Here is a 20049-nt window from a genome sequence, read left to right as displayed (position 1 = left end):
TCGATTCATTGAAAAGTTTAGTAAAGACTGATCACTTTATAATTATTTTCAAGCAACTTAAACGATTAACTTACAAGAATCAACCTGACTAATGTAAGAAAACAATACGTAAGCGTCAAACAATATACCCCTAGGAGGTGTATACAGGGAAAGCAAGTACACAAAAGGTTCTTTGACGATGATTTGAAATAATAATGCAGCGTGATTCGGCACAAAGTTGTGAATAATAAATCAATGAGGCCAAGCCATGGCACTGTGTGAGTGATTTGAAAAAATATTATGTAAATTATCGTTTACAACGGTCAGCAATATCTATTTTGTGTTGCAGCAATTATACTTGACCAAATATTTACGCAACAATTATGATTTGTATCTCAGGAATAGGGAGTAGAGAGTGAGAGATCTCACGAAGGTAAAGCTTAGGAAAGTTGTAAGCCTGTCTCTTCCGGGAAACATCTTGCTTTTTCCCTCCTCGATGGCGAATCCTCCCGCTGCACAGTAGCGGCAGGAGGCAATTGACCGACACGGGAAAGTATGACAGGCGACAATAAGATGCAAGATGCAGCAGGGAATGTTGCATGACGGCAGGAAAAATGCAAATGAGGCATGCGACGGGCGTAGGAGGATGCAGCAGGGCTTGCGGATCGGGTTAAAGAAAGTTGCAAGTTGCCAGTCGCCTGGTAATTTGTGCCAACTGTCAGAATAATGTAGTCAACTGACCGCCGATACCCTGAAACCGCCTGAATCACCCGAAATGAGCAATTAAATATGCGCAGTCGTGTGTACCACAAAGCGGCACAGTCACCACATCACCATCACCATCCTCAACCTCATCCTCATCCTCATTCTTCATCATCGCGTTCATTGTGATCGGCGCACGAGGCTGACTATTTAGCTTTCTTCGATTCGTTCTGCTGAAGAAGCTGCACTGGCGGCAGACACAGCTGCCTCATGACCCGAATAGCAATTGCCCCAAGAGCCATGGAGCCGAGTTGCATGGTTGCCATCGGTGCAAGTCTCTTCCATCCCGGAGAATGTGCTGGGTTGTGCACTTAGCGATTGTCTTTAGGCTGAGGGAGTCTTTCGCTATTGGTTTTGGGGCTATGGAACAGCTCTCCCTTCTAGCCTGCCCTTGAATATGCCTTTTTACTAACTTGGTGTTTTTCCAACTCTCTTTTCTTTGCAGGTAAGTCAGTGGATCCAAGCCTGAATCTAATAGGTGTACAGAGAGAGAGAAGAAACTACAAAAAAAGGTTTTTAAGACATGATCATATGTACTTTAAGTCTTGTTTCAGTTTGATTTACAATTGTTAAATTGGAGGGGTTTCAAGTTTTCTAATATTGTCATCAAAGAAAGGAAGCAAAGTATATTAAATGTAGTAACTCTTAGAAAATATAATTCTCTAATTTGTGGGTGCTCAGTAACTAGTGACTAGTTTCTTATTCGGTTCAAATATAATTGAATTCAAATTGATTTAACAATGCAGAAAAACTTGAGGTATTTGACAGTGAAGACCATGACGATCATAGCACTTTCTGGGAACTCCCTTTCCCCCGAAGGAAACTCTGTGTGTGATCTGGGGATTGACACGCTTGTTAGCACAAAATCAGTGCTCGGTCAGGCGATCTGTGTGACATTGGGAAAATGCCTTAAATTAACCATAACCGGGGTCGGGGGAGTGGGAGAGACCGAGGAAAAGAAAACCATAATTCTCAAGTGTTTATGCGGCCTTTTCCCCCAGACCCTAATAAGCAATCCAGTATGCTGTCGCAGACTTCATCCAGACGAGCTGCTCAACTGCCTTTGTTCCGGCGAGGGAAAACTTTTGCGGCCCACTGTATGAATGGAAAGTTGAGGAGAAAAACTCCGTAGAGCGGGCGATAAAACTTTTCGCACATGCAACTGATGGCGACAAACTTCTTTTGCAATCTCCCCGGCAATGCACAAAATCAAAACACTAATTTATTGCACATTTTGGCAAAAACAACAACAGCCAGCAGCCAGCAGCCACCAGCCACCAGTCAGCAGGCAAAGAAAGGCAAAACTGGCCAGAGGAAAAGTCACCTCCTGATGCAGACAAGCGCTCCTCCTCGCTCCCATAAATCACTTTCTCCAGCAAGCTGGCAGCCCACGGAGAACATTTCAATAGCAATCGGATGGAGAGGGAAAGAGGAGAGGAGACCCCGAAAAACCAAGTCGGAGAAAAGTGAATCTGCGCCTGGGAAATCTGGGGGAAGCTGGCGACAAAAATATTATTGCAGTTGTGTAAATAGTTGTCAAGGGGGGAAGAGTTGCAGCCTGCCCTCTTGTCCCTGCGCCCAAATGTGTACTTAAAATTGCTTGTACGCCACATAAACATAACCCCGAACTGACAAAGGACAAAAACACACAGAGCAAAAAAATTGGAATTTTCAAGTGCACTTATGCATATCCTCGCCGCAATTGAAACGCCGGCCAGACCTTGGGCATAAACTCTCCCAGACATCCCTCGTCGGCTTCCTTCGCGTCCTGCTGCTGGCACACATGTTGTGCAAGAAATTATAAGAGTCCTTCCTGCCTTATCCTTACTGCAGGCACAGCAGCGACAATCTGCCTTTCCTTCGTTTCGCTTTCCAAGGATTTTTTTGCCTTCTGCAACGATGTAAGGACTTGCACAGTGGAGACAATGTGAAATTTTGATGTATATATGTAAGCTTCTGAATTTAAAAAGAGGGCATTCGAGTAGTTCAAACAACCTAGAAGGTTTTAATTCAAAATTAATCATTCCCAAGTCGATTCTGAAAAATTTATCATTCTTTCCCTTGATTAACTACAAATTGTACGCTTAGACAATTTTGTTTTTAAAAAATATTAATGAATAACAAATACTCTGAGCAGCAATGTTTTTAAAAAAAGCTATTTTATTATTTTTTGACACAAAATTAAAGCTGCTTACCATAAACTAAGGTCAAGAAAAGTCCTGAAGTATTTACAACATTAATAATAGCTATGTATTATCTTCAAGAAATTAATCCCAGAAATATTGTATTGGTCATTTAATTGCATAAATTTCGAATTGACTTGAAATGAATATTAAAGTCCTTCTAGTATTTAAATATTAAAATGTGGATTTTAACCAAAATTAATATGTTATGTTACCAGAAACATAATCACTTTCCACTTGGTTTTTCCCATCCAAATATTATGTTAATGTCAATAAATGTATATCCCAATTTTTTCAGAAATTAAAAAAATTACATTTACATTGTCCCCAGGAGTATATTTCTTTATTGCTCTTCTTATGACGCAGCATCTCCCCCATGATACATTTATTTCGCTGACGGAGCTTTGAATTTTTACTTATTAAAATTAAATAAAAATGCGACCAAGATCGAATTTTCAATGATGACTAACTTCCCTAAGCTCATAATATTTAAATAAATTCTTATTTTGAATCACAGGCTGATAAAAGCAACTCGTTCCTATATTTTACATATGGAAAACTCAATGAGCTACAATCAATCCCCCTTTTCCCTCAATCACTTTTTCCCGCACACAGCCGCAATTAACGTTTCAAGTGTCGTCAGGAGAGGAAATTAAATCCGTTCTAATCGATATTCCCGCCTCCCCTCAATTACCAAGCGATGGCGCATCATTGAGTTTTAGAGAATTTTTGGGAAATGGGAAAATGCAGCTGTGGCCCCTCCATCTCCCACAGGCTCTTATCAATGCAGCAGCTGCAAATGCATTCACATTTGGTACTCTCCTCAGAAACTTCTTCCTCATCAATAATTCCACTACGAGATTGGTTAACCCGTTGGGCTACTCAATTATGATTAACGATGCCCGGGAAGGAGGCGCCTTTGAAATTAGGCAGTAAATGTGACAGACCCCGGATCTTTCATCGGCAGCCCAACAGTTTTGTACATAAACATTAAAATGCATTTTTTGTTTCTTGTTTGGGTTTCTGTTTCGAACAAGGGTACTTGGAACGGGGTAACTTGGGATGCAAGATGGTCTCCCACATTCTGGTGTCAATCATTGATTGATCTCCCCGAGCTGACATTTGAAAGGCAACTAAAAATTAGATGCAAGCCGTAAATGGATTGGAACTCATCGGGTTGGAGCTCTCCTCCACAATGCCATAATTATTTGAACCCAGCCCCAGCTGAAATAACTTAATTGTCAAAGCAATTCCCATTCGTTGAAACCGGGCGAGAAGATAAGCCCGACTCTAAAATCAATGAACAAGAAACAGTTTTCACAATGAGCCGTGAGTTCCCGAACCACAGCAGAAACTAAACCAGAAATACTACAGAGATAAGACACAGGGAGTAATTAAACTATTACTATTACATTTCCAACTTTGGGGGAGGATTTAGAAGCGAAATGCTCCGTTCTTGGGGCTAATGCATTTCACTTATGGAAAATGATAAAGAGTTGGTGATAAAGAAGGAAAGCCACGCGTTATGGCAGGGCGTGTCTAATTGCATTTCATGGATTTCCATCCCCTCGACCTACAGTCGTGTCTCTCGACATTTGTGTCTTTCTTCTGACACTCCTCGGGTACAGCTAAAAATTTGAATGTATACTTTGTCATTCAATGTCTGGGCTCATACAACTCTTTTGACGAGTTGTTAGGAACGCATTTTGATGTATATGTTTATGTTTCCTTTGCCTTTCCCCCCTTGAATTGAATTCAGAATTGTCATTTTTTATGCCTTAGTCACGCGTCTCTTTGAGCAGCGACAATTCCATTTATTCTTGCAGCCGAATTGCGGTTGATCAAAGCACAAATAGAAGCCCGATAAAAATTTCACTCAGCCTAATAATAATGAATAATAATCCGCACGATTTATGGACTCACCTGAGAGCCGACCGAGCGGACTAATAAATTTCATTACAAAAGCTTTTTGCATATTGTAAATTGGCCTCAACTACGGAGCTGCATAAAAATTAATTTTTTAATGCACTTTTTCAATCCTTTTAAAAACAAGACCCACAGGGACAAACACAATTGCCAAGGCCTACGGCCAGAGGGTCTAAAAGTAAGTGGCGGGGTAAGTGTAATAAATTTAATTTAATTTACAGAATTGGATTGACTTTGTCCAGCGGCAGCAGGAACAAACCAGGATAACAACAGCAAATAGTGAAAACCACCGACAAAGAACATACAATTTATTGCATTTTGTTTGCATTTTAACAAGTTTATTTCATGTACTCAGCCATGATATACATAGTTAGAGGACGGGAAAATCCAGTGTTCAAAGAGCATATAAATCTTTGGGTATGTTTTACCCAAAGTTAAGGGGCTCGAAGAGTTTCTTTGAACTGATTTTGGGCCAGTAATTACAATCTCATTTACCAACGGATTCACACAAGTTGAAAGCGAGGAAGATGTAGTCCCATTTATTCGATTGAAGTCCAAACTTTGACCCGATAACCCTCCCAATGAAATTAGCAAAAATTGTCATAAATTCCCGGCAAATTGATTCCTCGAACCAAAAAAAATCCCGAATCGTCCAAAGGAAAGAAAATGTAATTTCCAAGCAAACATGTAAGTTTCGAGAGAAAACACAATTTATAAATTAGCCAAACAGTTCAAGGATAGAAAAAAGGCACCAATACAATGAAGCCCATAAATATTGCAAAAGGAGAAAAATCGAGAGAGCGAAAGGATTTCAAAACAAATTTTCACGGTCCAATGAAAACTAAAGCCGGGCTCTACTCAAACCCTCCACTCCCCCTTCGCGTGGTCAAGGAAAATCGAGAAAAATATTATAGAAAAAACAAAGAGAAGTCGAGGAAAACAAGGCCCACAAAGGACTAAGGATAAGCCTGCATAATCAAGTGGTTTTCGATAAATAGAAACAAAAAGGGAAAAGCAATCCCTTGGCTCCACCACCAGGACCTTGCGCGGCCCCTTTTCCATTGCCAGTTAATCGAATATGTTTGTTAAAAAAGTTTTGAGGCGTAAAAAGGCAAAAGGATTGTCTCCCCAGCTCCACATCTACTTATCCTTTGGCTTGGTGAAAATTTAATTTGACCCTCGCCCATCTCTAGCGTCTGCGCTCACCCACTTTCCCCCAAAGATAGTTGCGTGACACGAAAACAGTGAAAGACATCAGTAAGCATTGTAAACAGATTCCGTAAATAACTTAATCTAACATGTTTTGAAACTATAAAACACCCTTGCCTTGCTGAATTCAGCTCCACATTATATGATTTATGTGGTTTAAATCAAAGTGAAGTAATGTAATGTAGTCAAAGTTAACTAATATGTATTGTGTATTTAACACCTTTCTAACCACTGACGATCTCCTCACGCCGCCATCTCTAGCTGAGGTGTGGACATGTAGCACTTCAGCCTCGTTGACCTACTTCGCAAGGGGCTCTCCGGCGGAAGTTGTTCTCAGTCGGCTTTTTTAATTTCCTCGCCTCGCCCCACTTCCCATTCACTTTAATGCTCTTTTGCTCTAAATTGCATCCTTTCGCTAAGGATCTGCCTCACCTGCTTCAGTTGTTGTTGATGTTTCCACGTGCTATATACAATTGTTGCCACATTTCCGGGCATCTTTTGGCCTGCCCCGGAGCCGGAGACTGTGCCGGAGCCGGAGCCGGCGGCCCTCAGACATTTTAATGATTTTTCCGAGTGAGAATTCTCACTCATTTCTGTGCTTTAAATTGCTTTTGCCCTTCTTTTATTTACTTTTTATTTAGTTATTCTCAGAGTTCCCTTTATCCCAAATAGTTTGGCCAGGCTTTGTGGGGAGATCTCGGGGGTGGTTGAATCTAGGGAAATTTAAAGCGATTCGTCAATTAAGATTCAAAGAGTTTTCTTCACCCTCCACTCCACTAATTTAACCCTTAAGCTGCACGTGCCGGAGCCGAAGAAAAAAGATGCCGAAATAAAGAAAATTATAGAAATTCCAGGCAACAAAGGAGCTTGCAAGCCCCAAAACGCAACCCCGACAAAATCAACCACTTGACAATACAGAAGATAATTAAATAAACAATGAGCTAGCTCCAAGGACTAAGTGAAAATGGGAAAGCAAAGAAAAGAACGAAAAGAATGCAAATTGAGAAAAATCGTCTGGACCTTCCTAAAAAACAAAAGGTAAAACGAGAGTGTGAAGCCTTTAAAATTCATTGAAGGTCCTCAAAGAGTAAGCCATCAAGGAGGACCAAAGGCCAGACGGAAATACAGGGCAGGCAAGAAAATTACGAATGTGTTAATCAAGTCGTGGCCAAAACTAATTCAGCCACGGACTGACTTGCTTTTTCTTTGGAGAGCTCTACAATTGCATGCCAACTTTTAGGGGTATTTTGTAAATGGGGTACTATTTCATCCCCCTCCAGCCGCCGCCATTTCCGCTTATCGCGCCGAATGTCACAACTTTACCGCCGCCATGAACATCATCATCATTTTTCATAATCATCAGCAGGAGCAGTGTCTGTGCCTGCAATGCGTCGCCCTTGGGGCGATAGGTTCCTCTGACAGAGCCCCCATTCCCTGGCACAAATCATAACTACCCACGCCCTTCAGCGACAAAACAAACAAAAATTGTCGAGCAGCTCGACTAGGAGATACTGTGTACTATTATTTCATAATGACAGCGGGTGAACTCTATTGTCTATTAATAGGTCTATTATTAGGTCTAAACTATGGTCCGGTTTTCAAACTTTAACCAGAACCATAAGGTAATATTTTCGACTTTGGGAAAGATATAAGTCGGAATACTGACACGTCCTTCGGTCTTCCATTTGGCTTCAAACTTACCCATAATAATGTTCTTCAGGAAAATTACTTAACCAAAAATTAAGTCTGATCGACTTGATTTCACAGAGATCATTTCGATATAAGACAAGTGCAGATGTTTTCCTTTCACTCCTTATAATGAATTAGAACGATGAAATTTCAAGGAAACTCTTTGCAACAACTTTGAATGATCTTTTCCCTTATGTTTCCCATGAGATCTGACTTGTAAATCGCATTTAAATTAAGGGAAACTAACTAGTGAAGGTAATAAAAAAATTATTTTTTAATTAATACGTTTGAGGATCAAATTTCTTTGGCCTGATATTGCCGTGTTGCCTCGCATTGTGCGAGTACCGTGTATTAAAAAGTTGCACTGCTTCCATGACAATGATGACGGCGTCGGTTTCCGCTTCTGACGACAACGCCGTTGCCGTTTTTTGCAATTGTTAGTGCCTGCGTTGGCCTGCAGCAACGGTCCTACACTCGGGCCTACACTCCTGGATACTATGTTAAATTTTAGTGTTTGCTGCCACAGCTCACAGCAGCAGTCACACGAACAAGAACAAGTTTGTTAGAGACAAACGTCGCCCTCGCCATCGCCATCGTTGTTGCACGTTGTGCAAACTTTTCCACTTCATTGCATGATTGCAATTTTTACGCAAAACAATTTTATTTGTTTAGTTTTTCCATTTTTCCTTCGTTTCTGTTTTGCTTTTTGGCGACGAATATGGCATTGTGAAGCGACTGTTGAGTCCAAAAAGGTAGCGAACACTTTAAAACTTTGGTCAAGATGCATTTCAAGAGCCAAAATGTTGATCCTCAAAGGTATCTTTATGAAGCTAAGACCACCTCAATTTGATGAGTTTCTTAGATCAATCTAAACCTGTTGAGCAGGAGGTTCCTGGTTCTTAAACTGACCATTAATTTTCCTCCAGAAGAGCATGTTTACCAAAGGTAAATTGTAGCTTCAAAATCAAACATCAAAGTTAAGCCATCTTCAATGCCACTGCAAGTCCTTTAAGAGTCCACGGTGATTGCCCTAAAAACCAGTTTACTCCTTTCATTGGCTCTAATCCGTTTTAATGCTCGCCCTTCATATCCTTTTTTGTGGATCCGCTTCACCTTCGTCCATTGGCTTGGTTCCCATTGTGTGTTTTGCTCCATCAATTTCCCTGCAATCAGTTTCATTTTCACACACAATTTTCTTAGCCATTTCTTTTTTGGTTTTGGCCGTTTATCTATTTGGACTATCCATCTCTCGTCTCTCTCGCGTTGGGTTTCCCCCTCCCCCTGGCAGCCACCTCTTCCGAGCTCTTTGGCCAAAGTGCAAAATGTTGTAAGTTAAATGGAAACAATAATGGGCTCGGGCTGGCTTGAGTAGGACTGGGGCTTTGGCTTCAGCGCTGGCCAGGACGGCGCTGGGGCTTCACTCCGGCTTCATCCGCCGGAGCTCTTGAGCCGGAGCGCAGCGCTTCCCACTTGATTTCGATTATTGCCCTGCACTTTTCACTCTTCATTCGACGGGCTTTGCTGCTGCTGCCAATCCCTTCTTAGTGGCTCCGGTTGACTCCTCGTTCGACAGACGAATTACTTTGCCCCCACCTGGCCACTCGGGCTTCCCGCTGCCGGTGGGAATGTTTTAATTAAATCCATTCCAGCGAAGGCGCAACTCCTTGGCCGCAATGGAAAAGTTTTGCCGGTCGGTCGACGCTAAAAAGTAGGCTCAGAAATCGTAGGCCAGCGGACGGAGAACTAAGACATGGACCACCAGGACCACCGTCCCATAACAAAGTCAACCGCAGCATCACCGCCGCCATCTGTCGGTGGAGGCGAAGGAGGCCATGGAGCTGCCTGGGCTGCAGCAAAGAAATAGTTCCGTCCAAAACTATTTACCAGGCCGCCATTTTCATATGAAGAAGCAGCAGCTCCGTGCACAAGTTGTGCCATAATTTCATGCCACAGCAGAGAAAACTTGTGCGGTCCTGGCCACGCCCCCGCTCCAGCCCCAGCCCCAGTCCCAGCCACGCCTAATAATAAGAAATTAGAACTTACGACAGCCACTAAGACTGTCCACAGCAGCAGCAGCAACCAGAGACGAGCAGGAAGCGGAGAGGCCAAGCCCAGGACTATAATCGTCTTGTACTTTGCCGGGTAAGGAACTTTAAGCTAACCGCAAAATGTCCTGCCGAGTGGGGATAGCACCGGATGGAATGGGATTACAATGGGCGGACGCCACGACGAGCTGGGCAAATGGAATCGTGGGATGTGCCGAGTTCCTGTTTCTTAGCACCTGGCCAAGACCTACTTCAGGGACCCTAATGGGGTCTGGACCCAAGAAGAGATGCAGGTGCCATTGCCATGGAAAATGGAACCTGTGTACCTGTATAAAGAGAACTAGATAAGGACTTGGCGACAGCTCTGGAGAATCCTGCTCCAATGATCACACAAGAAAAGATTCGTGGTTCGAGGGACGTAGCTTCTTGCTCGAATGGCTTACAAATTAACATGTTTTATGAACACAACTCAAAGTTAATATAGTCACTTCAGAACAGATCTTGAGATCTATGATAGTTGAGTTTTCTAATATCATCTTCTATAGAAAATCTTACCTAATGAGTTTCTGTGAATTTTGTCTTCCCTTCGAACACACTGCTTTAAAATATGAATATATATAAATATTAAACTTGGAAGTTAATTAATTAGTTTGGTTTTACCAAATCATATTTGAAGTTAGGAATTTCCAAATTCACCATTCATATGTTCTTATATTTAAATATATCAATTAGCTAATTTATTTGATACATTCCGATCCTATAAACGAAATGTATGTCACTTTTTTAGAGGTTAAGTCAAGTGGTTTGACTTAATTTAATTTGAATTCAATTCTGACCTTGTTCCTGCCCTTTCTTTGGGCAGAGTATTTACTCGTTTGCCTCAGCTTGGATTCCATTCCATGGTCTTCCTGGTGGGCTCCGCCTTCCCGCCTCCGCCCCCCGTAGGTACTATTCCCGCGACACCGTCGTCGTCGTCGTCGTCGTTGCTCCTCAGATGCTGTGAAGTGAGCGCAGCGCATTATTTAGGATTTACCTTTATGTTGTTGTCAACGTGGTTGTTGCCCCTGTCGCCGATGCTGCTCGTGCTCCGAGGCTCTGGCTCCTGTTCCTGTGCTGCAATCAGCGAGGCTGGGGCAGAGCTTGGATCTCTCCACTCAGCTCCTCCGCCCCAGTGTCGTAGTAGTGGGTCGTTTATAAAGGTGGAGCCAGGAGCTCTCACTATGGCCCCGTCTTTGTATCCTCTGCCGGGATGTGGCTGTTTGTCGTCCTGCTCATGATGCCGGGTGATGGGAAAATGCGAGGCTCGTGTGACATTTTCATTATCGTTGTGGGATATGCGCTTTTCTGTGGCCAGCCTTCGACCTCGGCTTACCAGCGTCGTCCTTTCAGCGTCCCCCATCTCCGTCTCCGCTTCCACTCCACACCCACAGCCCGGAGACAGCCCTTCCTTCTCCTGCCCTGTCCTGTGGGCATGTGACAGCATCAGGAGCAGATAAGGTTACAAAATTATTAGTTGGGATTTACAATGCTCCAGTTTTAGTGGCCGCCTGTGAGTGTGTCTGTATGTGAGGGAGAGCTTCTGATGTATCAGGCAATCAGCCTGCAGTGCTGGGAGTGGATGTGGAGGAGGACGCCGAGGAAGAAGTACCGCGCAGCATAATCCCGAGCACTTCGATTACCCCCTTCAGGTCGCAACTATGCTGGCCAATTCAATAATCGTAAAGACCTCCTCCGGATCGGGCTTTCCTCGCAAATTGCCATCAATTTGCCGGCTTCTCTTTCTCGTCGCTGAGTGCAATATTTTCCACCAGAGAGTCGGAAACTTATAAGCTCAAAGATTAACACAATTTCGACAAATAATGAAAGCGTAATGAATGGCGGAGTGGACGGGATGGGGCACATCCGCTAAGGAAGTGAGCGAACCGAACCGAACCGAATAGATGAGTAAGCCAAAGAGCTGGACGAGAGGAAGACGGCGTTAGCGATATTTTCCCTTATCATCATATAAATTCCATTTCTGGCTGATAAAGAGCGAGGGAGCCAAGGGGAAATGCAAGCAGGAATTTGAAAATTTTCAATTACGCGTGCAATGAAAATTACGAAAACCCACAAAAGTCATTTTTCTTGATCGATTTTTTCTCCGCAGCTTTTTCCATCTCTCGACCTCCCCTCCCCCATCGCCGGGGTCGCCCTCAAAAGAATCGGAGGCCAACAATGCCGGCACAGCGCTGAGCTGAGCTGAGTTGAGCACAGTCCATGCCGCATCCCCACAAAGGTGAAATGGCGCTAAAGCTGAGGTCCTGCGCGGGGAATCGGCGATGGGCTGCCAAAGAGGGGGGATGGAAGGTTGCCTCCTGTACGGGGGCTGCGAAAAGTAGAAAAAGCAATTTCGAAATCCCAAAGAAATTGCAAAATTCCATGCGGCAGGGCAACGACAACGACAACGGCAACGACAACGGCGGCGGCGGTTCAGTTCTGTTCGGATTGGTTTGGTTTTGGATTGGTGTGCCGGGCGACAAAGGATGCGCCCAGGACATATCCACAGCCTCGTGGCGACAGCTGATAGCGAAAGCTGCAATGCACCTGCCAATGCCCCAGCACTCCACCACAGTCCTGTCCGCCAGCCCCAGTCCTCCGCTCCAGCTCACATACTCGTAAGTAAGGTTAACTAAGCAGCGGGCGCCAGAGTTAACATGCTCCAGTGTTGTCCTCGGCAAGCTGACAGCTAGTCCCTGCCGCAAGCCATGGGCGGCCAGAGGCGTGGCACAGTGGGGCGAACCAGTCAAGAATTGGGTTACATCATCAGCATCAGCAATGAGAAAATAAATGGTTAAGATGAGTTACACGCTGGCCCTCTAGTGTCATCCATGCTGAAAAGAGCAGTAAGTGAAAAAATATCCAAGGGCGTTACGCATCTTATTATTTAAGTTGTTAAGTTGTAAGTTCAAAAGAATGGGACTGAGTTATGAGCTCTCGGCTCTTGTTGAGTTTATATTTAGATACATATTGAAGAACTGGATTATTAAATTATATTAAGCAGTTCTTTTAGACAACATTCCCTTGTTGTAATATACAAAATATGATCCGAGTGACCTTTTTGAGCAGATTGAACCACTGTACCACCCTCCGGATGCCTTAAAAACCCTCTGCGACTTCTACTCTGCTCCTTTGTTTGTGTTGACATTTGCCAGCTTGGCTTTGGACACTCCGCGGATCCAGGAGCGGCTGCATTCAGTCCTGCACCTCACTAGCTGCTAGATGGGAACTTTAACTTCATCCCGGAGGTGGTTCTTGTGTGTGTTCGGGGCTTATGTCACCTGCCAGGGAAGCGAAGGAGCGCCATCCTGCGCCAACTTCTTTTATTCAGCTGCCTGACATAATATTTTCATTTTCCTTGGCGATGCTGAAAACACTTTTCATTATTTGGTTGGGAGGGAGGGGAGACTCTTTCATAATTCACATTTTCCTTGAGGGGCGACTTCTGAGGGCGGGAGCTTTCGCTGATGAGATTGTTGGTGTTGTCTTAAGGCGACTCTGTGAGTGTCTGGAGCACTGCCTTAGAGATTATCCTTGTTTATGATAGCGAAGCAGATTCAACCGGGATCAAGTGGGATGAGTCATGAGCCAAATGAACAATTTAAATTCCACCTGCCCAAGGTGAGATCCCTAATAATACCTGATTACGCCAATTTCGCGGAACTTGTACCACAAAAGTAGCTCTTTCCGCTCGCCAAAGTAAACAAAAGGCCAGAATGGTTTTGCGTCAATGGAAATTGTTTACAAGCGGCCAAAACTCAAGTTCACTTCATTGAACGCTATTTCATGGTTTTTGTATAAATAAGTTTTGCTTGTTTTCTACACAATAATCTGATTTATTCAAAGCACTGCTTTTGATTAATGCCAAATTCAACTGTTGGAGGTGACAGACTCAAATATGTAACAGAATGCAACTTCAATGTCTGGAATCCCATGGAGAACCTGGATTTGCAGGAACCTTCCCCTCTCTCAAAAATATCTCAAAGAACTGGCTGCGATTAAATCTCTCAACGCCTTGCATTGAGTCACTGGACTTTTCCGCTCCTGCAGCTGCCCCGCCACAGGCCCAGCCACAACATCCAAAGTTCACATTCAAATTTGTGGAACGTGCAATGAATTCGAATAGGAAAATGAGTAAACACGCGAAAAAACAAGAAACAAGAAACAGAAACAAAAACCAAACAAACGCGGAATGAATGCAAGGGGCCGGCAATGGTTTTCATTTGGTGGCTGTGTGGGGGTCAATCGCAATGTGGCTGTGGGCTTAGTCATAATTCCGCTGGAACAATGGAACTGTTTCTTATACCGGACTGCCGACCGACCCGCCAATGGAATTGATAACCCGTCATTCCAGACTTAAGTCGGCGACAGATTCTCCCGCTCCGCTTACAGAGATAACCTTTGCGTTGGCTTTTCCACTCACTGATTGCACCAGTGTCGAGCATTTAAAATTAAGCCTAAGCTTTTCTTCCTTCCTCACTTTGCCCCAAGGTTTTATGACTTTTGGATCAGCTCCGGTTTTTAAGTGATCGTTAAATAGAGGCTTCGATTTTACGAGAGCCATTCTATTCCATTCCACCTATGATGATAAATTTACCTTAAATATTATTTTACCCATAACGAACTGTTTAGTGACCCGAGGATGCATGGGGTTTCCACTCAAATATAACTTTATAGTCCACCAAATGCTTATGGCGTCATTTATGGCTGGTTTCTTTGTTTGTCCTCGTCCACCGCCTGTAATCGTTCGATTCGAATGGGAGTAACCCAGACCATAGATTCCAGATCAACCATTTCCATATACATATACATTCGTATTGGAGTATTTGGAGCACGGGCGGAGGAAAAACCGGGCAAAGGCGTTTTCCACTGACCATTTATTTGCATTGCAAATTGAACCCTGCGCTGTGCCGCATATAAGGCAAATTTCCAAATTGACAAACTCGTAAATTTCGCCATGCGCGAGGCGAACAATGGAGGCAACAATTGATATTCCAATTACCCAGCGATACCGAAAACCAGCCGCAACTTTGGAGGGAACGCCAACACACGCAGCTGCCCACGGAGCACCACTCCTGACCACTCCGCCAATCGTGCGGATCAAATCTGTTGGGAAATTAGCAACATTAGAAGGTGTCCGGCACTCCAAGGTGGCGGAGGGAGACCACGCAAGCCACAAGCCTTGAGAGATCTGCGAGCGAGCAACGCAAGGGTCAAGTCGAGTGCCCAATAACACTACGCAACACAAAATTAAACTCCTAAGCGGACACCTTAAACAAATAAATATCTTAATTCTTAAGCAAATCCTTTACGTAGTCAAGATCTTACTTTAAAGGGATTATGTCTTAGCAAAACAAACATCAAAATCATGCAAAAACTTAGCATATGCTGTTCAGTGTTCAAAGCCAAATAAGTAAATAATATTGGCCAGCTAGCAGGCAGTCAACTTTTGGTAGTTGTCGTGGGCCTATCGTGGGCAAGCGATCGCCGTTGCAGTTTGCAGTTGGCCAGCGCCTCTCCCCCGCTGCGCCTGCGCCTGGGCCCGTTTAATAACTTGGCCGAAAAGGCTGAGAGAGAGCGGGAAGCGGCGGCGGGAAAGAAACGATTTCATTGCCGCGATATGGGACGTCGGACCCGGTCTCCTCATCAGCGGGTCGCGTAATGAGCCATTATGGCTATAGATGTGGCCTTTATTGCCTTGGCCACATCCACAGCGGCTTCGTCTTGAGCGCAGCTGCAAGAGAAGTCTGCTGGCATTTTGGCCATATTTGTCGCCCGTGTGGCATTTGGGGTGGGATGCAGTTGCAGTTAGTTGCCAAACTTAGGCTGGGCTTCCTGGCCGACTCAGTGCCAGTGCGTGAGGCAAACATTAATTGGCATATGGCTCGAACATGACGGCCGTAATAACTGTTTATGGCCAGCAGTCGTCGCCTGTTGCCCAACACATTCTCTCTCCCTGGGGGAGGCATTTCAGCCAAGAAATGAATGATGGGAGATGCCAAGGAATTGGGTTTGGCTATATTAAGGAGTAACCACTGAAAACTTATCGCATTTTCTCTTCTCTCTGTTCTCTTTCCAGGTGAGTCGACCACATTTCCCGATGCTTCCAGCCAAAAGTATGGTGGGTCATGTACACCTCCCAGAACATATTAATTTTCACTTCATTAGAGGGACCCGAAAGATAATTTAAAACTTACTTCAAAGGCCAAAAGCAACTACATTTCTTATGCTTCTTTATGGATTTGTACAACTATGCTTTATGTGTTTGGTGTTTCTTTTCTATTTCCTATTCTGTGTGATTATCGCGCAATGAGGCATAGTGCATAGGCACACACAGCAACAACCCGTGGCGGGTTGTAAAATAAATCTACAAGAAGCAATCATAAAGCGGGGCCTCTATCTACAGTTAGATTACCGCTCAGAAGCCGGGACCCTGGGACTGTGTCTGGGGGGGAAGCCTTAAGTTCTCCTCTGTTCCAAGTTGCATGCATTCCGAGTCGAGCTTCTCTCGATTTTATCAACTCGAGTTTTGTTGTTTTCCCTCCAAGCTCACACAAGAATTATGTATATTGAATGAGTTCCGATAAAATCTATTGGATGGGGGGGAGAGTGAGTAGCTTGTGGCAATTAAAGCTTAGGCCAGGGCATTTGTCAATAGACTGCGAACCCAAAAACACAGAAAAACCAGTAAGAAAAAAGAAAACAGGGGGAACAAAAAGGCAAACTATCCGTGCCTCGACCCAAAAAAAAAAAACTGACCCAAGATGCTGTTGGCCTGGTCGGATCCCAGGCAAACAAATGATATTTATCGATATCGGCCGCCTCGCCATTGTCTTTGCCTTTGTCTCCGTATTTGCTCTCGAGGGTCGCCGACGAAGTCGAAGTTGCTTGTTAACCCGAAATGCGTCAAATGACAAATGATTTAAAATTTATTATCTCTCCGGCTGCCTCATTGCCTGGTCAGATCCAGAGAGTACAGCAGGGATACAAAAAGTAGCACTTAAAAATCCAAATAGTTTATCATCAAGAAAATTCAAATTTCATGATAATTATCAGAGATTGTTATTTTCATTTTATATTATTTTTGTATTTTGTATTATTTTAAAAACATCTAACCTCGTATCTAAAAAAACATTTCAAACTTATTTAAACTTCAATTTTAAGGTTTTCTTTAAATAAATAAATAATAATAATAAAAAAAAATTTAAGCAAAGATATCATTATTATCTATGAGGACCTAGGATTATATTAATATAATAAGGACTAGCAAGGACTACAAAAGCTTAACTTTCCGAAATCGTGATTAAATATTTCAACCAACTATTATTGGCCAAATAAACAACTATACGAATTTTAAAGACTAAATCTTTTTAGACCTTACAATCATAATATACATCGTTATAAAGTCATTATGGTACAAAAACCGAACGACTTTAAAGAATTGATATTAATATTTCTTCAGTTAATTTCATTAATTATATCAAGAACACTTTTTGACGTTCCTTTTGTAAACTTTAAACGACAAAACTTAAAACATCAAGTATAATAAACATATTAAAATAACTGAAATATATTTTAAGGTTAAATATTAGAACTATTCGTTATTATTTTCGAATTATCAATATTTAAAAATTAATTTTTTATCAAACCTTTTAAAGTTTATTCCAATAGTATCTGTAAAATAAAAAGAAATGTTTGTGTGTTGTGTTGGTGAAAACTAAGACTGGCCCTATTTTTATGACCTCATCTGTCTGCGGAGCTTAGTTCCAAATTAACCCGCTCACTCCCTTCCCTTTCGGGTATTGTCCAGCGAAAGTGAAAATCCGTTTTTGGGGGCTGGGATTTTTGTCAAATGCCAAGTGTGCCTTTTATTTTCCGCTCCTTCCTCGTGAGTTCAATGAGATGATTAATCGTTCGTTTTTCTCGAAAAACAATTGTATATGATATACTTTCGTATATATGTACATAGTTCCCATGCAGTTGATATATAAGAAATAATTTTGATGAATTTTCTCTCTTGCTTTTCCTGAGCTTTAATTCGCTCTGGATGTGCGATTATAAAAGACAATTATAATCATTTACAATTCGTTGACTTTGGCAATGCGCAAATTTGCCATTTTAGTGTGTGTGTGTTTTTGCTGGCCAAATAATAACAACAACAGCAACCAGGGCCAAAAAGCAAATAAACAGCCGCGTACTCGCATACACATTAAACTATCAAAATAAACAGTTATGCGTGCAATTGGGGGCGTGGCACATTCAGATCGAACTCGCATATTAATCAAGCGCACCTCCCCTTCCCCTCTCGCTCTCTCTCACTCTTTCGGCGAATCCGAGCAACGTGAATAACGAGCGATAAAAACTTGGCAAATATAAAATGCAAACAACATTCAAACTGTAAACGAGTGGGTGGAGGGAGGGGGTAGGGGTTAGTGGGTTAGATGGGTCTCCAGAGGGGCAGAGGACCTGCTGTTGTAATGGCTGTTAGTCATCGGCAATCGACAGTTGTTGCCCGGTTGCCGGTTAACCGCCGAAGAGCCATTTCAGAGAGAGAGCGCTTCCAAAAATGACTGCGGCTGCCATGAGAGATGCGTGCGTGCGTGAGTTGCAACGTTACGATTATTCGATGGTCAAAATAGTTTTTATTATCACACAGATAATACTAGACACATTTCTTGACTTGCTAATCCAACTGACACATTATCACACGTTTTAATAGTGTTACAGAGCTTAAAGGCTACGTTACATTAAATATTTTCCTTCATTATATTCCGCCATATTTAATTTTACAGAATATTGTAACCTAATGAAGTATTTCCCCCATTTGTAAAGGGTTCCCCATTTTTAAAGGAAACTCCTAAGATAACGTATTATTATTAAACTTGGATTACTAAAACTACATTAGCTTGAAGCTTTATCAATCATGATTAGTCAGCTTTTGCGTTATATATATAAGAAAATTATATAGTATAATAAATAAGAGATTGCATGACTAATTTCGAGTGCCTTAAATTAAGAAAAAATCCCATCACACTTATCAGAATAGCAGCTTGAAGCAAAAAATAGCAATAAACAATATTACTTGAAACGAATTAAAAGTATTTTACAATATGTAATTAAAATCACTTTTTAAAAATCAGTAAGAATAAGGAAATCGGAAAACAATTTATTATTTTTTATTAGTTCTAACATTACATTTTTCTATTGAGAAGGTGACTTATGGATATTTTGTGGTAAAAGCGAAAAACTGCTCTGATATTTTTTGAAAGAAAAAGTTTTCCCTCGGTAATTTATGCTGTGTATTATATATATTAAGTAAACCCCACTAGACCACACTTTTCTCATTTTATACATTTTCACAAAAAAACTTGATTGACTCACGTTGTCATCTCCGATTTCTACACACACACACAGCCACACACACTAATGCGCATCGCTGTATTTGCATTTTGGCTGCTGCTGTTTATTTTCGAGTTGATTTTGAAGTGAACAGTTTGCTTAATGCACGATGCCCGGCCCGAAACGCAAAGCAAATGCAGAATTACGCATACGCCACGTTGCCAAAGTTTGTGGCTCACCGCAGCGCCCTAGTCTCGCCCCTTCGTCCCTTTTGTCCGTTCGTCCAATAATTTCAATAAATGCCGCACACACACACAGACAGAGAGACCCTTTTGGCCCCATCCCTCCCGCACAACCCACCATCGGCCGGGCTCTTCAGCGTTAAATTGGAAGCACTTTAGATTCACATTCAATTAATTAATTTAAGCAAATTGTTTGCTTCAAATTAATTGAATTTGCATTTAATTTGCGTTCACGAGCGATGCCGCCCGAACCCAGCCACGGCAACAATGCAAACGGGGCCAGCATCCATCTGTCAGTTTGTCAGTTTCCCAGTTTGCCAGTTTGTCAGTCCCTCAGTTGAGCAGTTCCGCAGTGCCGAGGCCTACTTTCGTCCTGGCCCTTTGCCTCAGTCCCGATTGATGGCCAATTTGCACTTCTACCCCTCTGTCCACCGCCTGGGCTCATCAACGTTAAGTTTATTAACTAACCTCGGCTGTGTCTCAGAGTGTGCTTGTGTGAGTGTGTGTAATGCGACAATATTAACAACAAACAATGCAAACATTCTCCCGAGAATTTGGCAAAGCTTTTCCGCTCCAAATTGCCAAGTTTAGTCGCAATTCGATGAAGGCCAAAGAAGGGAAAGGAGGGATGATGATGAA

The 20049-nt window shown here is 42.6% G+C and overlaps 3 protein-coding genes across 7 annotated transcripts in view; 2 read left to right on the top strand and 1 right to left on the bottom strand.

The window, feature by feature from the left end:
• Ten-m (teneurin transmembrane protein Ten-m) overlaps window positions 1-20049 on the top strand; it is a 350373-nt gene that overhangs the window by 204696 nt on the left and 125628 nt on the right. The window lies entirely within an intron of this gene.
• The window catches only part of LOC147645106 (uncharacterized), a 36460-nt gene that overhangs the window by 6043 nt on the left and 10368 nt on the right, over window positions 1-20049 (top strand). The window lies entirely within an intron of this gene.
• LOC110190330 (putative phosphatidate phosphatase) overlaps window positions 1-20049 on the bottom strand; it is a 67418-nt gene that overhangs the window by 47143 nt on the left and 226 nt on the right. The gene's annotated exons all lie outside the window — the stretch shown is intronic.

The sequence above is a fragment of the Drosophila serrata genome, unplaced genomic scaffold (genome assembly GCF_035046125.1).
Source record: "Drosophila serrata isolate PLE 108 unplaced genomic scaffold, ASM3504612v1 contig_17, whole genome shotgun sequence".
NCBI lineage: Eukaryota > Metazoa > Arthropoda > Insecta > Diptera > Drosophilidae > Drosophila > Drosophila serrata.
The sequence above is the reverse complement of the archived record's forward strand: the minus strand, read 5'-3'. Positions and strand labels throughout refer to the sequence as shown.